The following is a 27,500-nucleotide window of genomic DNA, read 5'->3' on the forward strand; positions in this document are numbered from 1 at the left end:
CCCTTATCCCCTCATTCCCCTCCCTTATCCCTCCATTCCCCTCCCTTATCCCTCCATTCCTCTCTCCTCTCCCCCCATCCCCCTCCCCTCATCACCCTCCATTCCCTCTCCCTCCCCCTCCCCTCCGTTCCCTCTCCCCCTCCGTTCCCTCTCCCTCCCCCTCCGTTCCCTCTCCCTCCCCCTCCCCCTCCGTTCCCTCTCCCTCCCCAGCATCATCAACATTTTTTTAAGCACTGGGCGCCATTAAACTTAACAGGATTATATATATTTTTATACCCATTGTGACTTGAATATTGTTTATAATTTTTTTCTAACTGGAATGTGGTTTATAAGATTTCGCAAACGGATTTTATTTTAAAAATTTCGCAAACTTGAATATTATTTTTAAAATTTCGCAATCTTGAATATTATTTTGAAATTTTCGCAAACGACTATTATTTTTAAAAATTCGCAAACTTGAATATTGATTTTTAAAATTTCGCAAACTTCAATAGTATTTTTAAAAATTCGCAAACATGAAAATTTGTTTACAAAATTTCTCGAATTAATGTGAATGTGAACGCTCACTGGATCAGACACGTCGGAAACAGGTCACAAGCGCGGGGTTGAAATGTCACGGAGGTCAAATCGGGTTGTAAGGGTCGGGGGTTCGGAGGTTTGTGTTTCGGATACGCTACTGGGGGGGGGGGAGTCTTCGGGTGGCTCTTGGGAGTTTGTCTGTCCGTTTATTTGTCTGTCTATGCCTCTGTGTGTGTGTCTTTCATTGGCTTAATGTTTACGTCGCTCTTTTCTGTTTTGTGTCTCAATTTCTTCTCTTCTTTCACGTTCTTTATTATTATTTGTTATCCTTTGCCCCCCACTCTGCGTGAAGTCAAGGAAGGCGATCACGAAGGAAATACAGCCAAGGTTAAACAATTTTCCCAATTGATTTTCGAGTGTGAAATGTAAACGAGATTAAATGATGAACGGCGCCAGGCAGAGTGAAAGAGGAACGAAAACAAATAAACAAAAATGATTTCAGCATCCCCACGGCACCTTACGTAACCTCGTGCCTGCCATTATGACAGGTTAAACCGGTACATCTCTCTCGTACATTAAAAGGAAAATCCTCGCGTCATGGCTTGTCCTACTTCGCGGCAAGACACCGGGCGCGACGTCCGGGACTCTCTCTTGCCTCCCCCTCGGAGCTCCAAGCGCACTCGCCGCAAGCACTCGCAGAACGAGCAGAACGAGCGCTCGTGCACTTTCCCTTTGGCCTTCTCCGCCTCCCTCCCGCCTTCCCTCTCGTTCCTACTCCCACTTCCCTTCCTCGTCTCGCACTCTCTGTTGTCTGGATGTCTGTCTCTGTCTGTCTCTGTCTCTGTCTCTGTCTGTCTCTGTCTCTTTCTGTCTCTGTCTCTTTCTCTCTCTGTCTCTTTCTCTCTCTGTCTCTTTCTCTCTCTGTCTCTGGCTCTGTCTGTCTCTCTCTTTCTCTCTTTCTCTCTTTCTCTCTCTCTCTCTCTCTCTCTCTCTCTCTCTCTCTCTCTCTCTCTCTCTCTCTCTCTCTCTCCCGTCTGTGTTTCTCCTTCGCCCTCATATCTTGGGTGTAAGTAGCAGGGCTGAGTATTACGCGAGTGCGGGAGCGACTGCGGGACCGAGTGCATTTTTTGGGCACGGAAAGTTTGGGTATGATGACACGCGTAATTGCCTTGGCGGAATGGCAGAAGCGAGGGCCTGGCTGCGGACGCGCGTGTGAGGCAGCGTCCCCGCCGTCGTATTGTTTGTGGGTTGGCACGCGGGCCTACACTTATTTGTGCCCCGGCTATTTATAGGGCATCCTTAAGGTGATTGCGGCGGCGGGCGTCGTCTGATGCCGTGAGCGTCTCGGCCTCGAGGCATATCGCGCCCGACGCCCCAACGCGCCCCGTGAAAGGCCGATTACGCTGCGGGCGCGTTCTCGGGCAGCAGGTGCAGGGGGCGCGCGCCTGTGCCACGGGCGGGCACGAGGCTGCACGTAAAAATACGATCGCTGATGTCTGGCGTTGGAGGCGCGTGTTTATTATGTTTGGGATAATACATACACATACATATGTGTGTGTGTATGTATATATATATATATATATATATATATATATATATATATATATATATATATATATATTTATGTGTGTGAATGTGTGTGTGTGTGTGTGTGTGTGTGTGTGTGTGTGTGTGTGTGTGTGTGTGTGTGTGTGTGTGTGTGTGTGTGTGTGTGTGTGTGTGTGTGTGTGCGTGCGTGCGTGTGTGTGCGTGTATTTATATATAAAACGACTTCTACGTGCTATTTTCGAAAACGTTTCCCTCGTCCTCCCGATGTCGCATCTCCGCGCAGTCCTAGCGCCCAACAGCCCGTGCGCGATGCAAGATGTAATCTAACTCCGCCTAACTTGTGCAGGTGATATTTACGCCCCAAAACAAAAACAAACTTAGAAGTTGCATCACCAAGGTCGCTTCTTCACCGTGGGGCATAACCAGGCCCGCCGTGATTGGCTGGCGGAGGCGGCCACGCACTTGGGCCGGGCCAATCACGGGCCGGGAGACGCAAACAGGTGATGATGTTTACCAGCGGCGAACAAATGTTGTAATAGCGCGTCATGAGTACCAGGAGGTTTGGGGGTGGGGGGGATGGGGGGATGGGGGAAATCACGTGTTTGTGAGCGGGTTTGACGTCTTGCCAGTTAGGGGGGGGGGGAGAGGGGGTTGGGTGAGGGTGGCGACGCCGTGGTGGAGTGTGTTTGTGTGTGTGTGTTTGTGGGCGTGTGATTCACCTCCGCCCGCCCCATGTGCCATTTATATCGGTGCGGGTTTTTGTTCGTAGGCCTATCGCTGCGCTCGGTATGTAGATTGGAATGTGGCCCGAGTGGCGACTGGGTGAAGGGAGACCTGTGCTACTTTTAATGAGGGAGAGGAGAGGCGTATGCGGAGGCAGGTGCCGCTCCCCCATAGGCACCAGCGGAGGAGGCGGCGGCCATAGCATCGGGCAGCGGGAGGCCGGCCCCCTCTGACCTGTTTTGACGCGTCCTTCTCGTCGTCAGCATGTGAGCGTCCCTGTGTATGACTGGGCGACGGGTACTCGTGTCTGTCACGGGTTTAGGGCTGTTCGGTCAGGCAAGGGAACGCTCTAGAAATATCTGGATCTTTCTAGATGGAAAACAGGCCACGCTCGCCAAGGTGGAGTGAGTGTTTCCCAACGCTGACGAGGATGGCGCTCAAAGTTTCACAAAAGTTTGTTGCTGGAATATGAGTGTTTGCATTTGCATGATACCAAGACACAGGAGCGCATGCACATAGTTGTGCATTGAATGATAGTTATGCATACTTAAACCACTGTCTGTCTTGTCTTTCTCTGTCTCTGTCTGTTTATGCACCGGCGGGCGTGCGCGAAAAGGACCCATGAGCTCTCTCGATCAAGTTATTAGGTCGCATAACCACAGCTTCCATACTCCGGCGAGCAGGAAATGGATTCGGACTGTCGATAACATCAGGACATACTTTACCCTGGGCCAGATAATCTATACGTTCAGTTGGGCGGCGGCATTTTAACGGACGCAGACACTTCAAGCCAGCCAGTGTATTTGTTTATCAGTACTTGTCCGCGCAGTTGAACGCGGGGCGAGGGAGGCGGCCCAGCGGTGTTGCGTCATGTTTGGCGGGGCCGAAGAGTGGCGATTGCCCCCTTGGTACCGCTCCGTCCAACTGGCTTTTACTCGGGATTCTCGTGCAGGTGGTGGGAGACCGTTGGACGTCTTTCCAGGTGGTGAGTCATTGCCATCTGTCTCCCAATTTCGCCTGGTTTATTCTCTGGCAGATGGTTCGGTAAGGATCTTTCGGGCGACCAGCTGGTGGCCGAGGACACCCTCCCGTGGCTCCTCGTAGCTGGTAATCGAAGAGCGACAGATGCTCGGGATAGCGTCAGGCTCCCTGTAGCTGGCTATCGAAGAGCAACAGATGGTTGGGTTGGGATGACGTCTGGCTCGTTCACTTGTTTTCCTTCGAATTAATGAAGTCTGGGGTGCAAGGCGGGGCGACGGAGAGGGGCGCGGCCGGTGCGATGAAACTATTTGTTCAGATTTTTTTTTTTTCAAAGCTCCTTGACGCGGCCCTTGCGTGTGGCGGCGGCGGGGCTGGTTGTTCACAGGGTGGTATTATGGCGATCGTGGTATTGCTAATGGCGGCGGAAGTAGGGGTGGGTGGCGGTACCGGTGATGGAAATAGGAGTAATGGTGTTGCTTTTGTCGCTGATTTTCTCAATGGTGGTGGTGGTTTTAAATTCAAGGATATGATGTTGCTATTGTTGGTGTTGTCATCTTTATTTATAGTTCTTTTTAAGACAAAGATTGTTGTGTTTAATGGTACTTCTGATTATTAGGATCTTATTCACTGGTACTATTAGGCCTATTGCTAGTATTTTCGTTGTAATTGTTACTGTTATATGAATAATGTTGTTTTTATTATGGTTATCGTTGTCATTATTATTATTTTGTTGTTTTTTGTTTGTGTTTTGTTGTTCGTATTATTATTCATATCATTATATATCATTAATCAATATCATTGTCATTGATTGTCATTATTATTATGATTGATATTATTACTATTGTTGTTATTGTTGATATTATTATAGGTTGTTTTGTTGTTGTTGTTGTAGTTGATGTTATTATTATTGTTATTATTATTATTATTATTATTATTATTATTATTATTATTATTGGTATTATTATTATCGTGGTTATTGTTTTTGTTGTTATATTATTATTATTATTATTATTATTATTATTATTATTATTATTATTATTATTATTATTATTATTATTATTATTATTATGATTATGATTATTGTCATTTTTGTTATTATTTTATATAGTTTTATTTGATTTTAACTTCATTATTATTGTTATATTTGTTGCCCTTGTTATTTTCATTATTATTGTTATTGTTGTTATTATTGTTTTTGTTATTATTGTAGATATTGTTGATGTAATTATTATTGTTGTTCTGGAGGATATTTCTATTTTGTTGTTTTATTATTTCATTATTTTGTCGTCGTTCTCATTGTTTATTCTTAATCATATTGTTGTTTTTAGCAAGATCTTTATGATTACTATTATATTTATTATTATTGTTAGCGTAGCTATCGTCTCTATATTCTTCGTTTAACAAACATATTATTGTCTTTTCTGAGACTGGAAATAATAAAGGATCATTATCTCTCGTCAGAACACATTGCTTATAATGGACGGTCGTACGCCCATACGCCTATTCTTTAACGCTAATTACCTCTCGTTTCTGTCACCCGCGCGCCTTCAACCCCCCCCCCCCCACTCCCCATTAACCCCCCCCCCTTCCTCCCCTCCCCCACTCCCCATACCCCCTTCCTCCCTCCCCCACTCCCCATTACTCCCCCTTCCTCCCCTCCCCCACTCCCCATTAACCCCCCTTCCTCCCCTCCCCTCCCTCTCCCCCCGGGCCTTTGAGACTTCATGAGGTTGAACAGATATTGTTGTGTGCGCTGTCATGCGTCGCTGGATTCGGTGCGGAGGATGGGCCGCCCTCCTCTTTTCCTCTTTCACCCTCCTCCTCTTCTCTCTTTCTCTTTCACTTTCTCTTTCTTCTTCTTCTTCTTCTTCTTCTTCTTCGTTTTCTTCTTTTTCTTCTTCTTCTTCCTCCTCCTCCTCCTCCTCCTCCTCCTCCTCCTCCTCCTTCTCCTCCTCCTCCTCCTCCTCATCATCATCATCATCATCATCTTTCTTTTTCTGTTTCTCTTACTCTTCCTCCTTCTCTTTCGTCTTCTCTTCCTCCTCCCCTCTATCTTCCTTTTCCCCTTCCTCTTTTTTTCTCCTTCCTCCTCCTCCACACCGCCCTCCCTCCCTCCTTCCCCTAATTCTTACGCACCGTCCTCCTGGTCTTCTTACGTACCCTTGCATGTCCCTGATTAGTGTGGCCCTGTGTATGGGGGGGGGGATTAGGATGCCAGGGTGCTTGGGAAGGCATGGAAGCGGGTTTGAGTGTGGGTTGTGGGCGTGTGTGGGCGTGGGGGGAAGGGTTGGTTGATTGCTTGTTTTGTTAATTGCTTGTTTGGTTGAGTACTTGTTTGTTGACTGCTTGCTTGGTTGATTATCCGATTGCGTGCTTGTTTGGTTGATTGCTCGTTTGCTTGTTCGGTTGAGCGCTTGTTTGTTGATTGCTTATTTGGTTGACTGTACGTTTGGTTGATTGCTTGTTTGGTTGTCCTGCGTGGGGCGGGGTGCGCCCGTGAAGGAGGGTCCGGCGTAGGGGACTTCCCGGGGGCTGGCGAGGGCGTCCTGGTGCCGAGTCGTGTGGGTGATAACATGGGTTGAATTTACCACGCTGTTGTACTCGGTTGGTTCTCCGTGCGGGCGTGGGGGCGTGGGGGACGAGGTGGGTGTAGGAGGAGGGGGGGCAGGAAGGAAGTTCAAGTTCGAGTGAATGAAGTGAGAGAAGTGAGAGATCCTTAGTTTTGGGGTGAGTGAGCGGGGGGGGGGGGCGGGGGGGCACAATAACTACGTGGGGGAGTTTTAGTGTGAAGGATTACGCTTTTTTATGTTGTTGTAGTTGTTGTCTACCTAGAACGGAGAGCGTAGAGATGGAGGGAGTGCGAGAGAGGGTCTGCGGCTGAAAGTAGGCCTGTAGAAGTGGCAAGAGAGGATAGGGGTTGCGAACCTTTTATTTTCCTCGAAGTAAGAAACAAGAGAAGTAAAGATGCGAGTGGTTGAGGTTGGAGGCATTGTGTGGACGCGTGTTGAGGGCGACACTTGGCGGGCGGGCGAGCGGGCGGCGGCGGCGGCGAGGGGACGTGGCCCGGGGCGGGTGAGACGTAGTTGGGCGCTCGCTGGGGAGGCTCGCTCGCGTGGGCCTCGTGACCGCTCGCAACTACGCAATCCCCCGCGCGATAGAAGAGTCGAGACGCCCACACGGATCGGGAGGGCTCAGGGGGGTGGGGGAGGGTGAATGGGGGGGTGGGGGAGAAAGGGAAGGGAAGGGAGCAGCACCCTTTGTGGAGGCTTCGTATTCTGCGTCGGAGGCCACTGTATCACGCACTTCACGCCGGGTCCTGGGCCTGGGCCGCCGGGGGCTTTGATGCGGCGGCGGCGGCGGGGAAGGGCGGGCGAGGAAGAGAGATAGGATAGGATAGGATGGGGTGGGATAGGATAGGATGGGGTGAGATAGGATAGGATGGGGTGGGATAGGTTAGGATGGGGTGGGATGGGATAGGATAGGATAGGATAGGATAGGATAGGATGGGATGGGATGGGATACGACACATTGCGATAGGGAAGGGAAAGGAAGGGAAGGGCAGGGAGTGCGCATCAACGCTTTCGCCAGAGGACCGTGTCTCGGGCCGCGGATAAACAATAAAGCGTGCGGTCTGTTGGTGTGCGAAGGTCTTGGCTCTGGAAAGGTGGGTGTTGAAGGTCAGTGGTGTGATGGATGAAGGTATTGATCAGATGGTCGCTCGCGCGGGCCGCCCGCCCGTCACAACGTGGTGGTGGGCCGCCCGCCTGCACTCCGGCCCGCACTCACTCGCGACACTGCCTACGCCGCCGCCGCCGCCGCCGCCGCCGCCGCCGCCGCCGCCACGCACTTAGTAGGAAGTGTCTCCGTCCGGTCGGCCCGTCGCCTTCAGGCCGCTCTTCCGGATAACGGATGTATTTATGGCTGATGTGCCTGGCGCCCCGGGCTCGCCCCTGTCCCCCGGGGTAGGCCTGGCGCTTCTCGTTTCGGGGGCCGGGGGGGGGGGGGTGACAACGTTGGGAAGTGTCAACGTGGAGGATTATCCAATGGTATTGCCACATGCCATCGTGAAACACGACTGTCGGTAATAAAACAGAAATACAGTTAGGACGTATCGTTTATCTTGATCCATTTTTTCTAGACTCGGACACAAAGAGCAAAGGGCAGAAGGAAGGAATAGGAGTAGAGTTGGAATAATGTACTGGTATGTGCGTAGAAAGTCTGAATGTGTGCGAGTGCGTGCATGTGTGTGTGTGTGTGTCCGTCCCCGTATTTGCGTCTGTTTGATTGCACCGTTTGTACTATTTATCTGTCTGTTGAGCCAGGGTATGCTCTGTACAGGTCGGTGCTTCAACAGTATGCCGTATTTACATTCCTTTTCTTTATACTTCTTAAGGTTTAATTATTAAGATCAACAAGATTCTTCAATACTTCTCTCTGTATATATATATTTATATTTTTTCTCTCTCTTCTTTACAGGTAAATATTGACTGACGTGGCTGCATGGTATACTGCTAGCTTCAGCAACGCCCTTCCTTATCCCTGGCCGCACGCACGTATACTGTCAGTGTTTGTGGGTTGCCGCGGTTATAAGCAATGGTTTTGGATCCCGGTGTCATTAAAGACCTTTGGAGATGGCGATTTTTCGATCCGGATTCGATGTGAATCCGATGGGCGGATGGGATTTCGATTCCGCGTCTCGGGTTGGTGTTGGCTTTGTTCTGTCTCTTTCTGTTCATCTGTGTGTCTGTCTCTTTCTTTCTTTCTTTCTTTCTTTCGCTTTCGCTCTTTCTTTCGCTCTCTCTCTCTCTCTCTCTCTATTATTATTGTTTTTTTTTTAAGCCTGTGATCATTGCGGTAATGGAACGCGGTTGAGGATCTCACGCAACTCGTTTTGTGTTGAGAGGCGGGGCGTGTGGTTGGTGAGTGGGGTAACGGACGCATTTGGTGTTGGGGAAGGGGGGGAGGGGGTTGGATGGGGGAGAAGGGGGGGAGGGTTAGGTGGGGGTAAGGGGGAAGGGGGAGGGGGTTGGATGGGGGGAAGGGGGAAGGGTGGGAGGGTTCTGAGGTGGGGTAGAAGGGAGGGAGGGAGGAGGGAAGGTAGGGAGGAAGGAAGGGAGGGAGGGAGAAGGCGGAGGAAAAAGGGTGTGAGAGGAGGAAGAGGAAGATGAATAAGAAGGGAAAGAAATGAAAGAAACGAAGGTATTGAAAAGGGACGATGGGGTAGGGTGAAAGGAGAGAATGAAAGAAAATAAAGGGGAAAAAGAAAAAAAGGAAGAGGTAAGGGAGGGAAGAAAGAAAGAAAGAAGGGAAGAGAAAGCGGGGAGGAGGCGGAAGAGGGGTGCGGAGTGTAGGGGGGCGGGGGGGGGGGTGGCAGAACGGAAGGGGGAAGGGGAAGAAGAAAGATGCAAATTTTATGCCGCGGCCTAGAACGTATCGGTGCTGTATTTTTGCATTGGGAATGGCGATGGGATTTCGTCCTGATTTCGAGGGAGGGGAGGAAAGGAGGGAGGGGAGGAAAGGAGGGAAGGGAGGAAAGGAGGGAAGGGGGGGAGGGAGGGTAGGGGGGTTAGGGGAGAGGATGGGAGGAGGGAGAGGGAGAGGTAGAGGGAGAGGGAGAGGGAGATTGAGGGAAGGAGGGAGAGAGGGAGGGAAAGGGGAAAAGAAAGAGGAAGGGGAGGAAAATTGAAAAAAAGAAAAATAAGGAAAAGTAGATGGAAAATGGGGGGAAAATTATGGTGATAAGGAAGGAAAAATAGAATCGGGAATAGTGGGGGAATGAGAAGGAAATGAGAGGAAAAAGAAATGGAGAGGAAAGGAAAGGAAAGGAGAAGAAAATGGAAATAGAAAAGAGGAGGGAATCGAAGAAGGGGAGGAAGAAGATGAGGAAGGAAGGAGGAAGAAAGCGTGAAGGAAAGGTAGGCGAAGAAAGAGATATATAAAATAAAAGGGAAGAGAGAGAGAGAGAGAGAGAGAGAGAGTGTGTGAGAGAGAGAGAGAGAGAGAGAGAGAGAGAGAGAGAGAGAGAGAGAGAGAGAGATAGATAGATAGATAGATAGATAGATAGATAGATAGATAGATAGATAGATAGATAGATAGAAAACTGTGAAAGTGAAAAGGAATCGGGGAGACAGGATACAGAAGTTATTTTTAGAAAAGAAGGATAAATAAAAGAAGCAATAAAAGTGGGGATAAGAAAAATATACGATAATTCAAAGGATATGGAAAAAAGGTGGGTGGAGGTAGGGGGGGGCTATGGAGAAAATGCCAGAGAAGAAAGAATATCGTTAAGAATTGAAGAAATGTCAGAAACAGAGATGTCGAGGGGGTGGGGGGGAGAAAGAAGGAGGGAAAGGGGAGTGGAGGGGGGAAAGTAGGGGAGGGGGGAGAGGGTGAGAGAAAGAGAGGGAGAGGGTGAGAGAAAGAGAGGGCGAGGGTGAGAGAGAGAGAGAGAGATGGTGAGGGTGAGGGTGAGGGTGAGGGTGAGAGAGAGTGAGCGTGGGCGCGAGAGAGGGAGAGGGAGAGGGAGAGGGAGAGGGAGAGGGAGAGGGAGAGGGAGAGGGAGGAAAAGCAGGAAGAAGAAAAAAGAATGTCGAAGAAATAAGACAGAAATAAGGAAAGAGGAGAACTGAAAATCGAAGAAATATGAAAAAAAGAAGTGGGAAAAAATAGGGCAGAGATAAAAGAAAGCAATAAAGGAAAGGGAGTGAAGAAAGTGATAGGGAGAGAATGGGGGAGAGGGAGAGAGGATGGGAAAGAAGGGGAGAGATGAAGAAGAAGGAGAGAGAGGATGGAGAAGAATGGGAGAGAGGATGGAGAAGAATGGGAGAGAGGATGGAGAAGAATGGGAGAGAGGATGGAGAAGAAGGGGAGAGAGGATGGAGAAGAAGGGGAGAGAGGATGGAGAAGAAGGGGAGAGAGGATGGAGCTGTGGGGGAGGGGAAATGGGGAAGAGGGGGAGAGAGGATGGGGAAGAGAGGGAGAAAAGATGGGGGAACAGGGGGAGAAAAGATGGGAGAACAGGGGGAGAAAAGATGGGGAAGAGGGGGAGAGGGGATGGAGCTGTGGGGGAGGGGAAATGGGGAAGAGAGGGGGGAAGAGAGAAAAAAAAAAGGGGGCAGCGAGAGGGGGCCGGCCATCGATTGCCTCCGACGCGGGCGAGGACACGGCATGGGTTCGAGTTCCTTGAACTTCCTTGCGGCGCTGCGGACGGGCGGGCGTGAGCGACGCTGACGGCGCAGAGCAGACGCGGAGGACACATACAGATGAGCAGGGCAGGCAGGAAGATGGTCCGGGCGGGCGGGCAGGCAGGGAGGCAGGGAGGGAGGGAGAGAGGCAGGCAGGCAGGCAGGCAGGCAGGCAGGCAGGCAGGCAGGCAGGCAGGCAGGCAGGCAGGCAGGCAGGCAGGCAGGCAGGCAGGCAGGCAGGCAGGCAGGCAGGCAGGCCGTCAGGCAGGCAGGCCGTCAGGCAGGCAGGCCGTCAGGCAGGCAGGCCGTCAGGCAGGCAGGCCGTCAGGCAGGCAGGCCGTCAGGCAGGCAGGCCGTCAGGCAGGCAGGCCGTCAGGCAGGCAGGCCGTCAGGCAGGCAGGCCGTCAGGCAGGCAGGCCGTCAGGCAGGCAGGCCGTCAGGCAGGCAGGCATGTGGCAAGTGGCAGACACCCCCCTCGGTAAGTAGTCCCGCCCGTTTCCCCTCCGATGTGCGCGTGGACGAGGGGTCGGAGAAGGGAGTCGTCCTGCAGAGAGGGCCTCGCGTTGGGGCCGACCGACGTCTGCCCCGGTGTCGGTTCGGCGGTGGGCGGTGACCTCAGGGAGTGGGAGAGAGAGAGAGAGAGTGAGAGTGGGAGTGGGAGAGAGAGAGGGAGAGTGGGAGTGGGAGTGGGAGTGGGAGTGGGAGTGGGAGTGGGAGTGGAAGTGGGAGTTTGAGTGGGAGTGGGGGTGGGGGTGGGGGCGGGAGTGGGGGTGATAGGGGATGATGGAAGATGCAAGGAGGGAGGTGGATAGTGAAAGAGGGAGCATGGCACAACAGAGAAAAGTGGGGGAAAGGGAGAGGAAGAAGAAAGAGAAGATAAATGGCAAGAAGTGCATGGAACGAGAGAGAGAGGAAGAGGGAGGAGGAGGGAGGGAGAAGAAAGGAGGGCGGATGAGGGGTTCGGAGGGGAAGGGAGAGGGAGGGTGAGGGTTCGGAGGGGAAGGGATAGGGAGAAGCAGAGGGAGAGGGGAGAGGGAGAAGAAAGGAGGGCGGGTGAGGGGTTCGGATATGGCGAACCAGCATGAACCAGTACAGGCCACACGGGGGTTAAGGGGAGTGGTCAGTGGGAGGACGAGGGGGGGCAGGGTCAGACACAGGGAGCAGGGGCCGGGGGGCGGGGGGCTGGGGACAGGGTCAGGGTCAGGGAGTAGAGGGCAGAGACAGGTGGTAGAGGGCGGGGGGCTGGGGACAGGGTCAGGGAGTAGAGGGCAGGGTCACCCACAGGGGGCTGGGGACGGGCAGGGCGTACGGGGCAGGGTTAGACACAGGGGGCTGGGGACGGGCAGGGAGTAGAGGGCAGGGTCAGACACAGGGGGCTGGGTCAGAGATAGAGGTCAGGGAAGAGGGGACAGGGGACATGTTAGGGGACAGGAGGCAAGAGCAAGGGGAAGGGGACAGGGATAGAGGCCTCAGGATAGGGTACATGGGAACAGGGAACAGGGAACGGGGAACAGGGCATAAGAAAGGGCAAGGGGAGATAGGAATAAGCTTTAAGGGCGGGGGAAGGAAGGGAGAAGAGGGGAAGGGAGAAGGAGAGACGGAGAGGGAGAGGGGGACGGAGAAGGGAGAGGGGGACGGAGAAGGGAGGAGGGGACGGAGAAGGGAGAGGGGGACGGAGAAGGGAGAGGGGGACGGAGAAGGGAGAGGGGGACGGAGAAGGGAGAGGGGGACGGAGAAGGGAGAGGGGGACGGAGAAGGGAGAGGGGGACGGAGAAGGGAGAGGGGGACGGAGAAGGGAGAGGGGGACGGAGAAGGGAGAGGGGGACGGAGAAGGGAGAGGGGGACGGAGAAGGAGAGAGGGGGACGGAGAAGGGAGAGGGGGACGGAGAGGGGAGAGGGGGACGGAGAAGGGAGAGGGGGACGGAGAAGGGAGAGGGGGACGGAGAAGGGAGAGGGGGACGGAGAAGGGAGAGGGGGACGGAGAAGGGAGAGGGGGACGGAGAAGGGAGAGGGGGACGGAGAAGGGAGAGGGGGACGGAGAAGGGAGAGGGGGACGGAGAAGGGAGAGGGGGACGGAGAAAGGATAGGGGTACGAGGACGGGAGAGGGGAAGGGAGAAGGGAGAGGGGGACGGAGAAGGGAGAGGGGGACGGAGAAAAGGATAGGGGGACGAGGACGGGAGAGGGGAAGGGAGAAGGGAGAGGGGGAAGGGAGAAGGGAGAGGGGGACGGTGGAGGGAACAGGGGAAGGGAGAAGGTAGAAGCGGACGAGGACGGGAGAGGGAGAGGGTAAGGGAGAAGGGAGAGGGGGACGAGGACGGGAGAGGGAAAGGGGAAGGGAGAAGCGGACGAGGATGAGGACGAGGACGGGAGAGGGGAAGGGAGAAGGGAGAGGGGGCGGAGGACGGGAGAGGGGAAGGGAGAAGGGAGAGAGGGAGGGGAGAAGGGAGAGGGGGACGAGGACGAGGACGGGAGAGGGGAAGGGAGAAGGGAGAAGGGAGTGGGGACGAGGACGGTAGTGGGGAACGGAGAAGGGAGAGGGGGACGAGGACGGGAGAGGGGACGAGGACGGGAGAGGGGACGAGGACGGGAGAGGGGAAGGGAGAAGGGAGAGGGGGACGAGGACGGGAGAGGGGACGAGGCCGGGAGAGGGGAAGGGAGAAGGGAGAAGGGAGAGGGGGACGAGGACGGGAGAGGGGAAGGGAGAAGGGAGAGGGGACGAGGACGGGAGAGGGGACGAGGACGGGAGAGGGGGACGAGGACGGGAGAGGGGACGAGGACGGGAGAGGGGACGAGGACGGGAGAGGGGAAGGGAGAAGGGAGAAGGGAGAGGGGGACGAGGACGGGAGAGGGGAAGGGAGAAGGGAGAGGGGACGAGGACGGGAGAGGGGACGAGGACGGGAGAGGGGACGAGGACGGGAGAGGGGACGAGGACGGGAGAGGGGACGAGGACGGGAGAGGGAAAGGGGAAGGGAGAAGCGGACGAGGACGAGGACGGGAGAGGGGAAAGGAGAAGGGAGAGGGGGGGCGAGGACGGGAGAGGGGAAGGGAGAAGGGAGAGGGGACGAGGACGGGAGAGGGGACGAGGACGGGAGAGGGAGAGGGGTCGGCTGGAGTTCGGGGGCGGATGTGGGCCAGAGGAGGATGAACATAATTGATCTAAATCTGATGGACGGTGATGAGGGTAGGAGGGAACGCCCGCGAAGGGCATGAGGGGAGTGAATCGGAGTGGAGTACGGTGGAGTGAAGTAGAATAGAGTGGAGTAGGGTGGATTGGAATGGTGTGGTGTGGGGTGGAGTGAGATGGAGGGAAGGGGAGTGGGGTTGGGTGGAGGGAAGTGGAGTGGGATGGAGGGAAAGGGAGTGGAGTGGAGTGGAGTGGGATGGGATGGAGTGAATTGGAGTGGAGTGAGGCGAAATGGAGTGGGGTGGAGTGGAGTGAAAGGGGGATTTAGACGGAGTGGAACAGTTTGGATGGAATCGTATGTTGAAAGGAAAAGATGGGTTGGTGACTGAAGGACGAGGAAAGATCGCAAGAATGGGAGGCGTAGATTGTGGGAAGGAAACCGAAAAGAGGCGACGGGGCAGGCGGAAGAGATGGAGGGCGGAAGAGGGGGCGGAGGAGGAGGAGGAGAAGAAGGATAAGGATAAGGATAAGGAGAATGAGAATGAAGAGGGGGCGGAGGAGGAGGATAAGGATAAGGAGGATAAGGATAAGGAGGAGGAGGATAAGGATAAGGAAGAGGAGGAGAAGGAGAATGAGGAGGAGGAGAATGAAAATGAGGAGGAGGAGAAAGATGATGATGAGAATAATGATGATGATGATGATGATGATAATGAAACTGAAGAGGAAAAGGAGAATTATAAGGGGGAGTAGGTGGAGGAGAATGAGCATGATAATGGGAGGGAAGGAGAAAGAAAAGGAGAAGCAGGGGAAAAGAAGAGAAGAGCTTAGGAGAAGAAAGCGGGGAAGGGGGTAGTTAAGTCTTCGTGGCATGGTCGGCGAAGGCCTTTCTCCATAGGCTACCTTCGCCAGGAACGATGATGCCCTTGGTGGGTGGGTATCGGGAATGGGCGGGCATGAGGCGGGGGAAGGGGGGGGGGGCGGGCGGGCAGGCGGGCGGGCGGGCGTTGAACATCATCGAAGGGTCGGCCGCGTTCATCGATTTAGTTTCCTCTCTCTCTTAATCTCTCTTTCTCTTTCTCTTTTTCTCTCTCTTTCTTTCTTTCTCTCTTTCTCCCTCTCCCTCTCCCACTGCCACTGCCACTGCCTCTCCCTCTCCCTCTCCCTCTCTCTCTCCCTCTCCCTCTCCCTCTCCCTCTCCCTCTCCCTCCCTCTCCCTCTCCCTCTCCTCTCCCTCTCCCTCTCCCTCTCCCTCTCCCTCTCCCTCTCCCTCTCCCCCTCCCCCCCCTCCGCCGTCTAACCGTAAGTTCCACCGCTTCCTCCGCTCCTCCCGTCGGGGCCGAAGTCCGATTAGTATGGCGGCGGCGCTGCGGGGACCGCCAAGACGCGGTCAAGGATGCTGCTGCCGGAGGGGCGCCGGGCAGAATACAATGCGTCCGGGTTATCTAATCATTCCCGAGGCGGGTTTATGTTGGGGCACGGCGGGGCCTTGGGGCGAGGGGGGCGGGCGAGGGGGCGAGGGGGGCGAGGGGGGCGAGGGGGGCGAGGGGGCGAGCGCGGAACACCTTTGCATAATGAACTTGTTGCACCGTAAGCGCTTTCGGGGGGTGGCGGCGGCCTGGGGTATTGGGGGGGGGGGAGGTGGAGGAGGTGGTGGTTGGTGGTAGGGAGGAACGGGGGGAGGGAAGAGAGGTAGGGAGGGAGAAAGGGAGGAAGGAAGAGAGGAAAGGAGGGAAGGAAGAGAAGAAGGAAGAGAGGGAAAGAAGAGAGGTAGGGAGGGAGGGAGGAAAGGAAGGGAGGAAGGAGGTGGAAGGAAGGAAGGAAGGATGAAAGGATGAAAGAAAAAAAGGAAGGAAGGAAGGAACGAGTAGGGAGGAAGGGAAAAAGGAAGGGAGGAAGTAAGTAAGTAAGTGGAATGAAGGTAGGCCCTTAAGACACCCATCTCTTTAGAGGTCTTTAACACAAAATCTGCTCGCCCTCTTTACCCCCCACCCCCACCCCCCACCCCCCACCCCCACCCCCACCCCTCAACAAAGGTTCGGTACTGACGCCTCAGTTGCACTTATTCGCCGTGAAAGTATCAACAACGACACTAAAGGACAGAGAGGATTCGTCGGCTGAGTAAATACCACCTCCAACTCCCGAGGGGGAAATGGGTTGGAATCTGGTAGCGCCTCCTTCCGACCGGTCGGTCGGTCAGTCATCAGTCAGTCAGTCGGTTAGTCAGTGAGTCGGTCGATCGGTCTGTCGGTCGGTCGATCGGTCTGTCATCAGTCAGTCGGTCGGTCGGTCATCAGTCAGTCGGTCGATCGGTCTGTCGGTCGGTCGGTCGGTCGGTCGGTCGGTCAGTCATCAGTCAGTCAGTGGGTCGGTCTGTCGGTCGGTCATTAGCCAGCCAGCTAGGCAGCCTATCTGCTAGTCAGTCAGTCAGTCAGTCAGTCAGTCAGTCTAAATCAATCAATGTATATCATAAAAGTCCGGCAGACAAAAAAACATATAAGCACAGAAAGAAAGGAAGAAACAAAAAGACAGACAGACAGACAGACAGAGAGACAGGCAGGAATGCTGTTGCTATAAATATTGGTGCATCGCTCCATGTGTGATAATATATTTGATTATAAAAGTTCAACGTATGTTATTGGTCTATTTCTGTCGTAGCGCCGGGGGCACCTTCAGCGTCGAGCACTCAGGCACGACAAAACAAAAATCGCAATGAAAGGAAAAATATCTTAGGTGGAATGTTGACGAGAGAAAAGAAGAAAAGAGAAGAAAGAAAAAAAAAAATGAATGCCTCATAAGTAAATATGTAGGGAGTTCAAAGTTATGAGTTTGAAAAGAAAAAGAGTGATCCTTTCGGGGACTGAAAAGTAACCGTGTGGTGAATACTGCTGCGTTTCGTATTATTATGAAGTTGATATTGTGTGCGTGTTATTTGTCCTTTTTGTTTTTGTTTTTTGTGTGTATTTTTGTTGTTTTAGGTGGTGTGTGTTTTTCTCGTGTTTTTTCGTGTTTTTGTTTTGTGTGTATTTTTGTTGTTTTAGTTGGTGTGTGTTTTTCTCGTGTTTTTGTTTTTGTGTGTATTTTTGTTGTTTTATTTGGTGTGTGTATTTCTCTTGTTTTTATCGTGTTTTTGGTTTGTGATTATTATGTTCGTTTCTCGTCCGTAGTATTGTTATTCTTGTTCATGTTCAGTATGATTTCGTGAGTTTGTTTTTGTTATTTAGTTGTTGTTTTGGGGGAGTGTTTTGTTTGCCTGGTGGCCGTATGTCCTCGTGGAGCAAGTGATATTTGTCGCTCGTGGTATCAAATGGAGGGTGTTGTTATTTGATGTTGCCTGGGCCAGACTGTCGGACACTGGTGTTGTTTTGTGCTGCCAGTGTTGTTGTTTTATGCTGTCAATGTTGTTGAATTGTGCTGCCAATGTTGTTGTTTTGTGCTGCCAGTGTTGTTGTTATTGTGGCCGTATGCTGTCATTGCACGAAGTTGTGAATAGCGGAATTATGATGATGATAAATAATAATGATGATGATGACGATGACGATGACGATTACGATGATGGTGATGGTGATGGTGATGATGATGATGGTGATGGTTATGGTGATGATGATGATGATGGTGATGGTTATGGTGATGATGGGTATGGTTGTGGTTATGGTTATGGTCATGGTGATGATGATGATGGTGATGATGATGGTGATGATGATGATGATGATGATGGTGATGATGATGATGATGATGATGATGGCGATGATAATCTTAATTTCATCTCAGGACCATACAGGGTATATATTGAAAACAAACGAATATAGTAAAAAGAAAAAGAAAAAAACAGAATATCATTACAACCGAGAGTGAGTGACCTCGTGGGCGAATAGGTAGGAAGAGGAGCAAGGTCTCATGGCAAAGGCGAGGTCAGGCGGAGGGACAGCAGCAGCGCCGCCCGCAGAGAGGTAATAACTCCGGAGTCCGAGGCCGCCCGAAAGAATGGGGCAAGGACAGAACCCGTGAGTGATGGGAGGGGATGGGAGGAGGGGAGGGAGGGAGGGGATGGGATGAGGCGAGGGGAGGGAGGGAATGGGAGGGGATGGGAGGGAGGGATGGGAGGAGGGGAGGGAGGGATGGGAGGAGGGGAGGGAGGGAGATAGGGAGGGAGGAGGGAGGGAGGGAGGGATGGGATGAGGCGAGGGGAGGGAGGGAATGGGAGGGGATGGGAGGGAGGGATGGGAGGAGGGGAGGGAGGGATGGGAGGAGGGGAGGGAGGGAGATAGGGAGGGAGGAGGGAGGGAGGGAGGGGATGGGATGAGGCGAGGGGAGGGAGGGAATGGGAGGGGATGGGAGGGAGGGATGGGAGGAGGGGAGGGAGGGATGGGAGGAGGGGAGGGAGGGAGGGAGATAGGGAGGGAGGAGGGGAGGGAGGGAGGGGATGGGATGAGGCGAGGGGAGGGAGGGAATGGGAGGGGATGGGAGGGAGGGATGGGAGGAGGAGGGAGGGATGGGAGGAGGGGAGGGAGGGAGGGAGATAGGGAGGGAGGAGGGGATGGGAGGAGGAGGGGAGAGAGGGAGGGAGGGATGGGAGGGATGAGGGGAGGAGGGGATGGGAGGAGGGAGGGAGGGAGGGGATGGGATGAAGGAGGGAGGAGGGAGGAGGGAGGAGGGGATGGGAGGAGGGGAGGGAGGGAATGGGAGGAGGAGGGAGGGAGGGAGATAGGGAGGGAATGGGAGGAGGGGAGGGAGGGAGGGAGGAGGGGAGGGAATGGGAGGAGGGGGAGGGAGGGGAATGGGAGGAGGGGAGGGAGGGAATGGGAGGAGGGGAGGGAGGGAATGGGAGGAGGCAGGATTAAGTGAGTGAGTGAATGAGTGAGTGAGGGAGCGAGTGAGTGAGTGATTAATTGAGTGAGTGAGGGAGCGAGTGAGTGAGTGAGTGATTGAGCGAGGGCAGAGAATCACAGTGAGAGTAAGTAAATAGGTGAGTGGGAAGGAAAGAGAGAGAGAGAAAGGGAGGGAATAGAAAGGGGACAAGGGAAGTAGAAAGAGTGGAGAGAAATGAAGCCGAGATGGGAGCGCGGGGCAGTTAACGAAGGCACTACAGCGGGGATTGATTGGGTCTGTGGGTGAGGTCGAGAGGAACCGAGAGGGGAAGCGGGGGGAAGAAGAGAGGGAAGGAGGGAGGGAAGAAGGGAAGGAGGGAAAGAGGAGGGAAGTAGGGAGGGAGGGAGGAGGGAAGAAGGGAGGGAGGGAAAGAGGATGGAAGTAGGGAGGGAGGGAAAGAGGATGGAAGTAGGGAGGGAGGGAAAGAGGAGGGAAGGAGGGAAGGAGGGAAAGAGGAGGGAAGGAGGGAGGGAGGGAGGGAAAGAAGATGGAAGGAGGGAGGGAGGGAAAGAGGATGGAAGTAGGGAGGGAAGGAAGAAGGGAGGGAAAGAAGAGGGAAGAAGGGAAGGAAAGAAGAGGGAAGAAGGGAGGGAAGGAAGGGATGAAAAAGGAGGGGAAAGGGATGGCGATAGCTTCAAGAATAGGGAAGTAGACAAGAGAAGAAAAAGGGATCGGAAGAAAGAGAGAGAGAGAGAGAGAGAGAGAGAGAGAGAGAGAGAGAGAGAGAGAGCGAGAGAGAGAGAGCGAGAGAGAGAGAGCGAGAGAGAGAGAGAGAGAGCCGAGAGCCGAGAGCCGAGAGCCGAGAACCGAGAACCGAGAACCGAGAACCGAGAGAGAGAGCGAGCCGGGGACATGTTTTTTTTATTATTATCTTTAAATGTGCATTTTCGTTTGCGTGTGTGTAAGGCTTGGACCAGGGGGGAGGGAGGGGAGGGAGGGGAGGGAGGGGAAGGAGGGGAAGGGGAACACAGCCCGGACGGCAGCCAAGTGTGCCAACCAAGGCTACGAGATAGATTATGACCGGGCATTGCTTCGTTTGTTGTTCATTATGGAGGAGGAAGAGGAGGAGGAGAAAAGAAAAAAGAGGGAAAATATGAAAAAAGAGAGGGGGGGAGGAGGAGGAGAAAATGAAGAAGAAGAGAGAGATCATGATAAAGAAGAAGAAAGAGGAAGAGAGAATGAGAGAGAGGAGAGAGAATGAGAGAGAGGAGAGAAAAGGAGAGAGAGAGGAGAGAGGAGAGAGAGGAGAGAGAGGAGAGAGAGTGAGAGAGAAGGAGAGAGAAGGAGAGAGAGGAGAGAGAAGGAGAGAGAGGAGAGAGAAGAGAGAGAGATGGAGAGAGAGAAGGAGGAGAAGGAGAAGATGATGATAAAAGGAAAAAATGAACGAGAAAGAGAAGAAGGGGAGGGGGAGGGAAGGGGGAAAGGGAAAGGGGGAGGGAAAGGGAGAGAGAGAAAAAGAAAGAGAAGGGGGTGGAAATGGGAAAGAATGAGTAGAATAAAAACGAGAGTAAGAGTAGAAGGAGAGAGAAGGAAAAGACCGAGATGATGATGGAGAGGGAAAATCGTGTGCCGAAAATTAGCGAACAGGGGAGACAGTGGAAGATGGAGAGGGGGGGGGGAGAGTAACCGGCGAAGGAGCTTAAGCGAAGAACGGGGCTGGAGCGAGGAGGAAGAGAATAAGGGAAAGGTCAAGGACAAAAAAGAAAGAAAGAGAGAAAGAATGATAAAAAACGGCGCTCTCTATTTTACATTTCGACGTATTTGCGAAGATGAAAACTCCCTCCTCTGAAAATACACCCCCCCCACAACCAAAAAAAAAATTAATTAATAAAAAATAAGAAAAATAAATAAAAAAATAGAAAATAGAAAAGAAAAAAGACGAAGAAAGAGAAGACGACGACGATGACGATGACGACGACGAAGACGACGACGACGAAGACGACGAAGAAGAAGAAGGAAAAGAAATCCAAAAATGAATAAAAAAGGAAACAAAAGCATCCAATTCATATGGAATTTGTTCCTTACGGGCGTTCCATTTGTACCCACGGATCGGGAGACATATTACCCACACGAGCTTCAAAGAGAAGAAAGGAAGGATTTGTGTGTGTGTGCGTGTGTGTATGTGTATGTGTGTATATGTGTGTGTGTGTGTGTGTGTGTGTGTGTGTGTGTGTGTGTGTGTGTGTGTGTGTGTGTGTGTGTGTGTGTGTGTGTGTGTGTGTGTGTGTGTGTGTGTGTGTGTGTGTATGTGCGTGTGCGTGTGCGTGTGCGTGGCGGTGCTACAGTTGAGTTTTTTGGCCCAGTAGATATTTTTTAATTGGGCTGATGCACCGGGGGCAGGGTGTCGAGGTGGGGGGGGGGGCTGGGAATGGGTCGCTGGTGGGGGGGGTGAATTGGGTTATTCATTCATGGTGGCACTTTCTGTTATTATTGTTGTCGTTGTTGGTATTATCATAATTGTTATTGTCATTGTTATTGTTGTCATCGTTTTTCTTTTTGTATTGTTATTATTGTTATTGTTTTTATCATCATTATTATTTTTTATTATTTTTTTAAATTGTTATTATAATTGTTATTATTGTTGTTGTTGTTGTTATCATCATTATTATCATTATCATTAATGTTATTATCATTTCATTATGATTATCATTATCATCATCAGTATTATGGTAATTGTTAGTACTTTAATTTTTACCTCTTGATATTGGTAATAACTATGATGATTAACCGTCATTATAATCCAATGTTGCAATTTTTATCCCAGTATTGATTAATATAAAGGCCATTTATGGTACTACAGTATTTTCGTGGCGTTGTTATTGGCACTTGTTTATGTTGCCTCTTCCTCCGCTTGTTTACTTCTGGTTCGGATGAAAATTACCGGTATTTTCCTCCGGTCGCATCGCCTCGGCCCCCCCCCCCCACGAAAGTGCGCTCTTGTTTTCTTTTTTGTGTTATTTTTTTTACTTTCCTTTTTCTTTCTTCTTTTTTATCTGGCTCCCTGCCCGCCTGTCGCGTAGGGCCGGTGGCGTGGCCGGGCCTTCAGGAGGGGAAGTCGCCCCCGGCGTGGGCCTCTACGCCACTTTTCTCCGCCCCGCCATGGCCTCCACTCTGCTTGCCTGCCTGCCCGCCCGCCCTCCCGCTCTGGCTCCCCGCCCCCTCCTCTCTCCTCTCCTCTCCTGTCCTCTCTCCTCTCTCCTGCCTGCTGTCTGCTCCTCCCTCCCTCCCTCCCCACCCGGCGTATCCTCTCCCTTGGAGGTCTCTCTTAATTTTCCTCCTCCTCCTCCTTCTCCTCCTCCACCTCCACCTCCACCTCCTCCTCCTCCTCCTCCTCCTCCTCCTCCTCCTCTTCCTCCTCCTCCTCCTCCTCCTCCACCTCCTCCCCCTCCTCCTCCTCCTCCTCCTCCTCCCCTCCTCCTCCTCCCCTCCTCCTCCTCCTCCTCCTCCTCTTCCTCCTTTCCCTTTCTCCCCCCTCGACCCCCCCCCACTTCCTTTGCTCCCCGAAACCTCCCCCCCCCCCACCCTACCCCCGCCTCGCCCTCTGTCCTTGCGTCTCGGTGTGATGCTTGGAGGCTTGGCGATGGGGGTGGGGGTGGGGGTGGGGGGGATGGGGGGCGAGACACATGATTCACCAGAACGCATCCATCTCGCACCTTGGCCTCCCGTCTCGTTGTTTGGTCTCTCTCCCGTCCTTTCCCTCCCCTGCACTTCCCTTTCGCTTTTCTTAGTTTTCTCACTTTCTTTTCTCTTATCTTCTCCTTCTTCTCCTTCTCCTCCTTTTCCTTCTTCTCCTTCTCCTCCTTTTCCTTCTCCTTCTTCTCCTTCTCCTTCTCCCCCTTCTCTTTCTCCTCCTCCTTCTCCTCCTTCTCCTTCTCCTTCTCCTTCTCCTTCTCCTTCTCCTTCTTCTCCTTCTCCTTCTCCTTCTTCTCCTCCTTCTCCTTCTCCTTCTCCTTCTCCTTCTCCTCTTCTCTTCTCTTCTCTTCTCTTCTCTTCTTCTTCTCTTCTCTTCTCTTCTCTTCTCTTCCCTTCCCTTCCCTTCCCTTCCCTTCCCTTCCTTCCCTTCCTTCCCTTTCCTTTCCTTTCCCATTCTCCTTCCTTTTCCCTTCCTTCCCTTCCCTTCCTTCCCTTCCCTTCCTTCCCTTCCCTTCCCTTCCCTTCCCTTCCTTCCCTTCCCTTCCCTTCCCTTCCTTCCCTTCCCTTCCCTTCCCTTCCTTCCTTTCCTTTCTTTCTCACTTTCTTCCTTTTCCATCGCCTCTGTCTTTCTCGTTTTCTTCATTTTCATTGCAGACCTTACCGCCTTATCCTCTTATCTCCTCCATCATCTCTCCACTCTCTCACCTTTTCTTCCCTCTTTCCCATCTCTCCTCTTCTCTCCTCTTTCTCCCTTCTCTCATCTTCTCAACCCTCACTCCTTTCTCTCCCCCTGCCTTTCTTCCTCCTGCCCGCTTTTCTCTACGTTTTTCCCTTTCCCTCTTCTCTCTCTCTCTCTCTCTCTCTCTCTCTCTCTCTCTCTCTCTCTCTCTCTCTCTCTCTCTCTCTCTCTCTCTCTCTCTCTCTCTCTCTCTCTCTCTCTTTCTCTCTTTCTCTCTCTCTCTCTCCTCCTATTCCTCCTCCTCCTCCTCCTCCTCCTCCTCCTCCTCCTCCTTCTCCTCTTCCTCCTCCTCCTCCTCCTCCTCCTCCTCCTCCTCCTCCTCCTCCTCCTCCTCCTCCTTTTCCTCCTCCTCCTCCTCCTCCTCCTCCTCCTTTTCCTCCTCCTCCTTCTTCACTCCCTCCCTCTCTCTCTCCGCTTTTCTCTACGTCTTTCCCATGCCCCGCCCCTGCCCCCCCATCACCTTGTTCCCTGGGTGGTGCAAGGGGGTGTGGTCGGTTGGTCGTGTATGCCTGCATCGGCCCGCCCCCTTCTCCCTCCCTCCCTCCCTCCCTCCCTCATCGTCCCGCCTTCTGTGGCTGGTTCTTCTTTCTTCTTTCTTTGCTTCTCCCCTTTGCCCGGTGTTTAGGTTTGTACCTTTTATCTGGTTTTCACTTTTCATCACTCTCTCTGGCACTCTCTCTTTCTCTCTCTCGTTCTTTCATTTAGTCTCGTTCTCTCTCTCTCTCTCTCTCTCTCTCTTTTTCTCCCCCCCTCTCTCTCTGTTTCTCTCTCTCTCTCTCTCTCTCTCTCTCTCTCTCTCTCTCTCTCTCTCTCTCTCTCTCTCTCTCTCTCTCTCTCTCTCTCTCTCTCTCTCTCTCTCTCTCTCTCTCTCTCTCTCTCTCTTTCTTTCTCTCCTTCTTTCTCTCCTTCATTCTCTCCACTATCTCCCCTCTTCCTCCCCCCCTCTCTCCCCTCCCTCCCTCCCTCCCCCCACCCTCCCCCTCTCCTCCCCTCCTCTCCTCCCCCTCTCCCCCTCTCCCCCGCTTCTCCTCCTCTCTTTCCCCTTCTTTATCGTGTATTCTGACCTCGAGTCGTTGATTGACTTGACCTGTCCCGTCCACGTGCATCTCGGCTGACCCCTTTTTCTGCGCTATCACCCCCACCCCTCCCTCTCCCCCTCCCCCCAGTTTCTTCCTTTTTTGTGTGGATCTTTAGGTCGATTTTCCCCCTTTTGACTTTTTCCTTTTCTTATTATGGTGGATTATTTTTATTTTTTTTTTTATTCTTTTATTCTTTTATTTTTTTATTTCCTTTCTTTTTGTACATCTCTCCTATGCTGCCTCTCCCCCTCTCTCTTCTTCTGTTTGTCTCTCTTAACTGGTATTTCATTTAAATGTTTCTTCTTTTTTCTCCTCCTCCTTCCTCCTCCTCCTCTTCTTCTTCTTCTTTTTCTTCTTCTTCTTCCTCTTCCTCTTCCTCTTCCTCTTCCTCTTCCTCTTCCTCTTCCTCTTCCTCTTCCTCTTCCTCCTCCTCCTCCTCCTCCTCCTCCTCCTCCTCCTCCTCCTCCTCCTCCTTTCATCCCAGCTTCGTCTTCTCTAGCTCCTCCTCGGGCTCCCTCCTCTGAAGCTCGCCCCGCCGGATCCTTGCTCTCCAGCACTCTCCTCCTCCGGCCTCCTTCTCCCCTTCGCTCCATTTCCTCCTTTGGCTCCCCTCTTCCCCTCCTTCTTTTGGCCTCCTCCTTCCCTCGGCCTCCTTTGTCTTCCCTTTCCCTCTTCTTTCCTCTCCCTCCTCCCCCCCTTCTTTCGGCCTCTTTCGTCTCTTCTCGCCCTCCCCCGGCTGTCGTCGCCCCCTCCCTCCTTCCTTCCTTCGGCCTCCTCTGGCTCCCCTCTCCCCTCTTTTCCTCGGCCTTCTCCGGCTCCCCTCTCCCTTCTCTGGCTCCTCTCTCCCCTCTCCGGCTCCCTCTCCCTCCTCTGGCTCTCTCCCCCTCCTTCCCTCGGCCTCCTCTGCTAGCCCCTCTCCCATCTCCGGCTCCCTCTTCCTCCTCTCGCTCCTCTCTCCCCCTCCTCTGGCTCCCCTCTCCCCCCTCCCATTCCCCTCTCCGGCTCCCTCTCCCCTCTCCCCTCTCCCCTCTCCCTCCCCCCTCCCTTTCCCCTCGGCCTCCTCCTCCAGCTTCTCCAGTGCCCCTTCCCCTCGCGGCGTCCCCTCGGCCGGAGACACCGAGGGCGGAGTTGCCTTTGCCTCAGCCGGTCCGAGACACGCCCGCGGCCACTTGTTTTTCCTCGTGGATTTGGGGGCTTTGCTTGCTTGCTTTTTTATTTATTTATGTATTCATTTATTTTATTGTTTTATTTATTTATTTATTTGGGGGGCGATTATTTTATTATTTGTTTTATTTATTTATTTTTTTTATTTTATTATTATTTTTTATTTTATTTTATTTATTTATTTATTTATTTATTTATTTTATTATTTTTTATTTTTATTTATTTATTTATTTATTTGGGGGGGGGCGAGAAAGGAAGAGTGAGGATAGCGGAGGATAGGATAGGATGTGATGTGATGTGTTGGGATAGAATTGGATACGATGCATTAGGATAAGATTGATAGAATAAGGAAAGATAAGATAAGATAAAAAGCGATAAGGATAGCGCACGGTTTAGTAGGGTGAGCCTGCAAGGGAGGGGAGGGGAGGAGGGGAAGGGGAGAGGGAATGGCGAGGGGATTATTGAAAGGGAGGGGGAGGGGAAGGGAGTGGGGAGAAGGGAAGGGGGAAAGGGGAGGATGAAAGGGAGGGACAGGGATGAGAGGGGAGGGAAGGGGAGACGAGGAGGGAAGGTGATGAGAAGGGAGAGGAGGGGAGACGAGGAGGGAAGAGGGTGAAAGGAAGGGGAGGGAGGGGAGAGGGTGAAAGGAAGGGGAGGGGAGGGGAGGGGAGACGAGGAGGGATGGGGAGGGAGGGGAGGGGAGACGAGGAGGGATGAGGAGGGGAGGGAGGGGAGACGAGGAGGGAAGAAGTTGAAAGGAAGGGGAGGGGAGAGGGGAGGGGGGTGAAGGGCAGAGGTGTGTGTGTGTGGGGGGGGGGGGGAGGGCACTCGCAATTGTATCTTTCACTTTCTCTGCCGCCTCCCCTCTCCCCTTCCGCGAGAAGAGAAAGTAACTTTGCGGATTTCGTGATAAAGTTGCAATGTGACGAAAGTTCGCAGCGGCCTGTCTTGAGTTGCAAAGTGGGTAAAAAAAAAGAAAGAAAGAAAAAAAAAAGAATCGTTCGATATAGCCTACAGGTCGATGATGCAAACTAGCGCAAATTTGCATCTTAGAGCTGTTGGCGTCGTCTGTTTTGTGTGTGTGTGTGTGTGTGTGTGTGTGTGTGTGTGTGTGTGTGTGTGTGTGTGTGTGTGTGTGTGTGTGTGTGTGTGTGTGTGTGTGTGTGTGTGTGTGTGTTTGTGTGTTTGTGTGTGTGTATGTGCGTGTGCGTGTGCGTTTTACATTTTTTTCACTTCGTAATTTTCATGACATTGACCTTGAGTTATTTTGGCCATGGATCAGGAAGACAAGCAAGTCATCCAACATGATCATTACTCTGCTTTGTATTTTTAGTGTTTGTTTGTTTGTGTGTGTTTATTTGTTTTTGTTTTTGTTTATGTCGTGTCGCTATTACGTGTTTCTTACTTTCTCTTTTTTTTTATGTTTTTTTCTTTGCACTCTCCTGTGTTTCTTGTTTTATCTTGTGTTTATTTGTTTGATGTTCTTTTTCTTTGTTTTATCTATTCTTTTGCTCAAATATAGATAGTTGGTGCTTGGTTCTGTGGGTTGTCTCGCACCTTCTCTCTCGAATGATGTATTTTTGCCTTATCTCCTTCTCTCTCTTCCCCTCCCTTTTTTTTTCTTTTGCGCCCTCCCCCTCTTTCTCTTCTTTTTTCTCTCTTACTCTTTTTTTTCTTCCTTTCATCTTTTTTTTCCTCACTTTTTTCCTATTCTTTTTGTTCCCCTTTTTGGCTGTCTCCTTATTTCTCTCTCTCCCTCTACCTTTCTCTTTTCGTCTTCCTTTCCCTCTCCCTCTTCCTTTCCCTCTCCCTCCCTTGGCCTATCTCTCTCCCCTCTCGCCCCCCCCTCTCTCTCTTTTCTCTATCTCCCTCTCCCTCTTTATCTCCCTCTCCCTCTCTATCTCCCTCTCTATCTCCCTCTCCCTCCCCCTCCTTGCAT

General features: G+C 52.3%; 1 protein-coding gene across 15 annotated transcripts in view; it reads left to right on the top strand.

Annotated features, from left to right (window-relative positions):
• Positions 1-27,500, top strand: part of chico (insulin receptor substrate 1 chico) — a 164,058-nt gene that overhangs the window by 57,173 nt on the left and 79,385 nt on the right. For 2 of the 15 annotated variants that reach the window (XM_070125735.1, XM_070125736.1), the window contains exon 1: positions 3,643-3,775. The exons of 11 other annotated variants lie outside the window; for them this stretch is intronic. The gene's annotated coding sequence lies outside the window, so the exon portion shown is untranslated. Of the gene's footprint in view, positions 1-3,639; positions 3,776-27,500 lie in introns of those variants that run through there. 2 more of the 15 variants (XM_070125730.1, XM_070125731.1) reach the window with 2 other exon arrangements.

The sequence above is a fragment of the Penaeus vannamei genome, chromosome 9 (genome assembly GCF_042767895.1).
Source record: "Penaeus vannamei isolate JL-2024 chromosome 9, ASM4276789v1, whole genome shotgun sequence".
Lineage (NCBI taxonomy): Eukaryota > Metazoa > Arthropoda > Malacostraca > Decapoda > Penaeidae > Penaeus > Penaeus vannamei.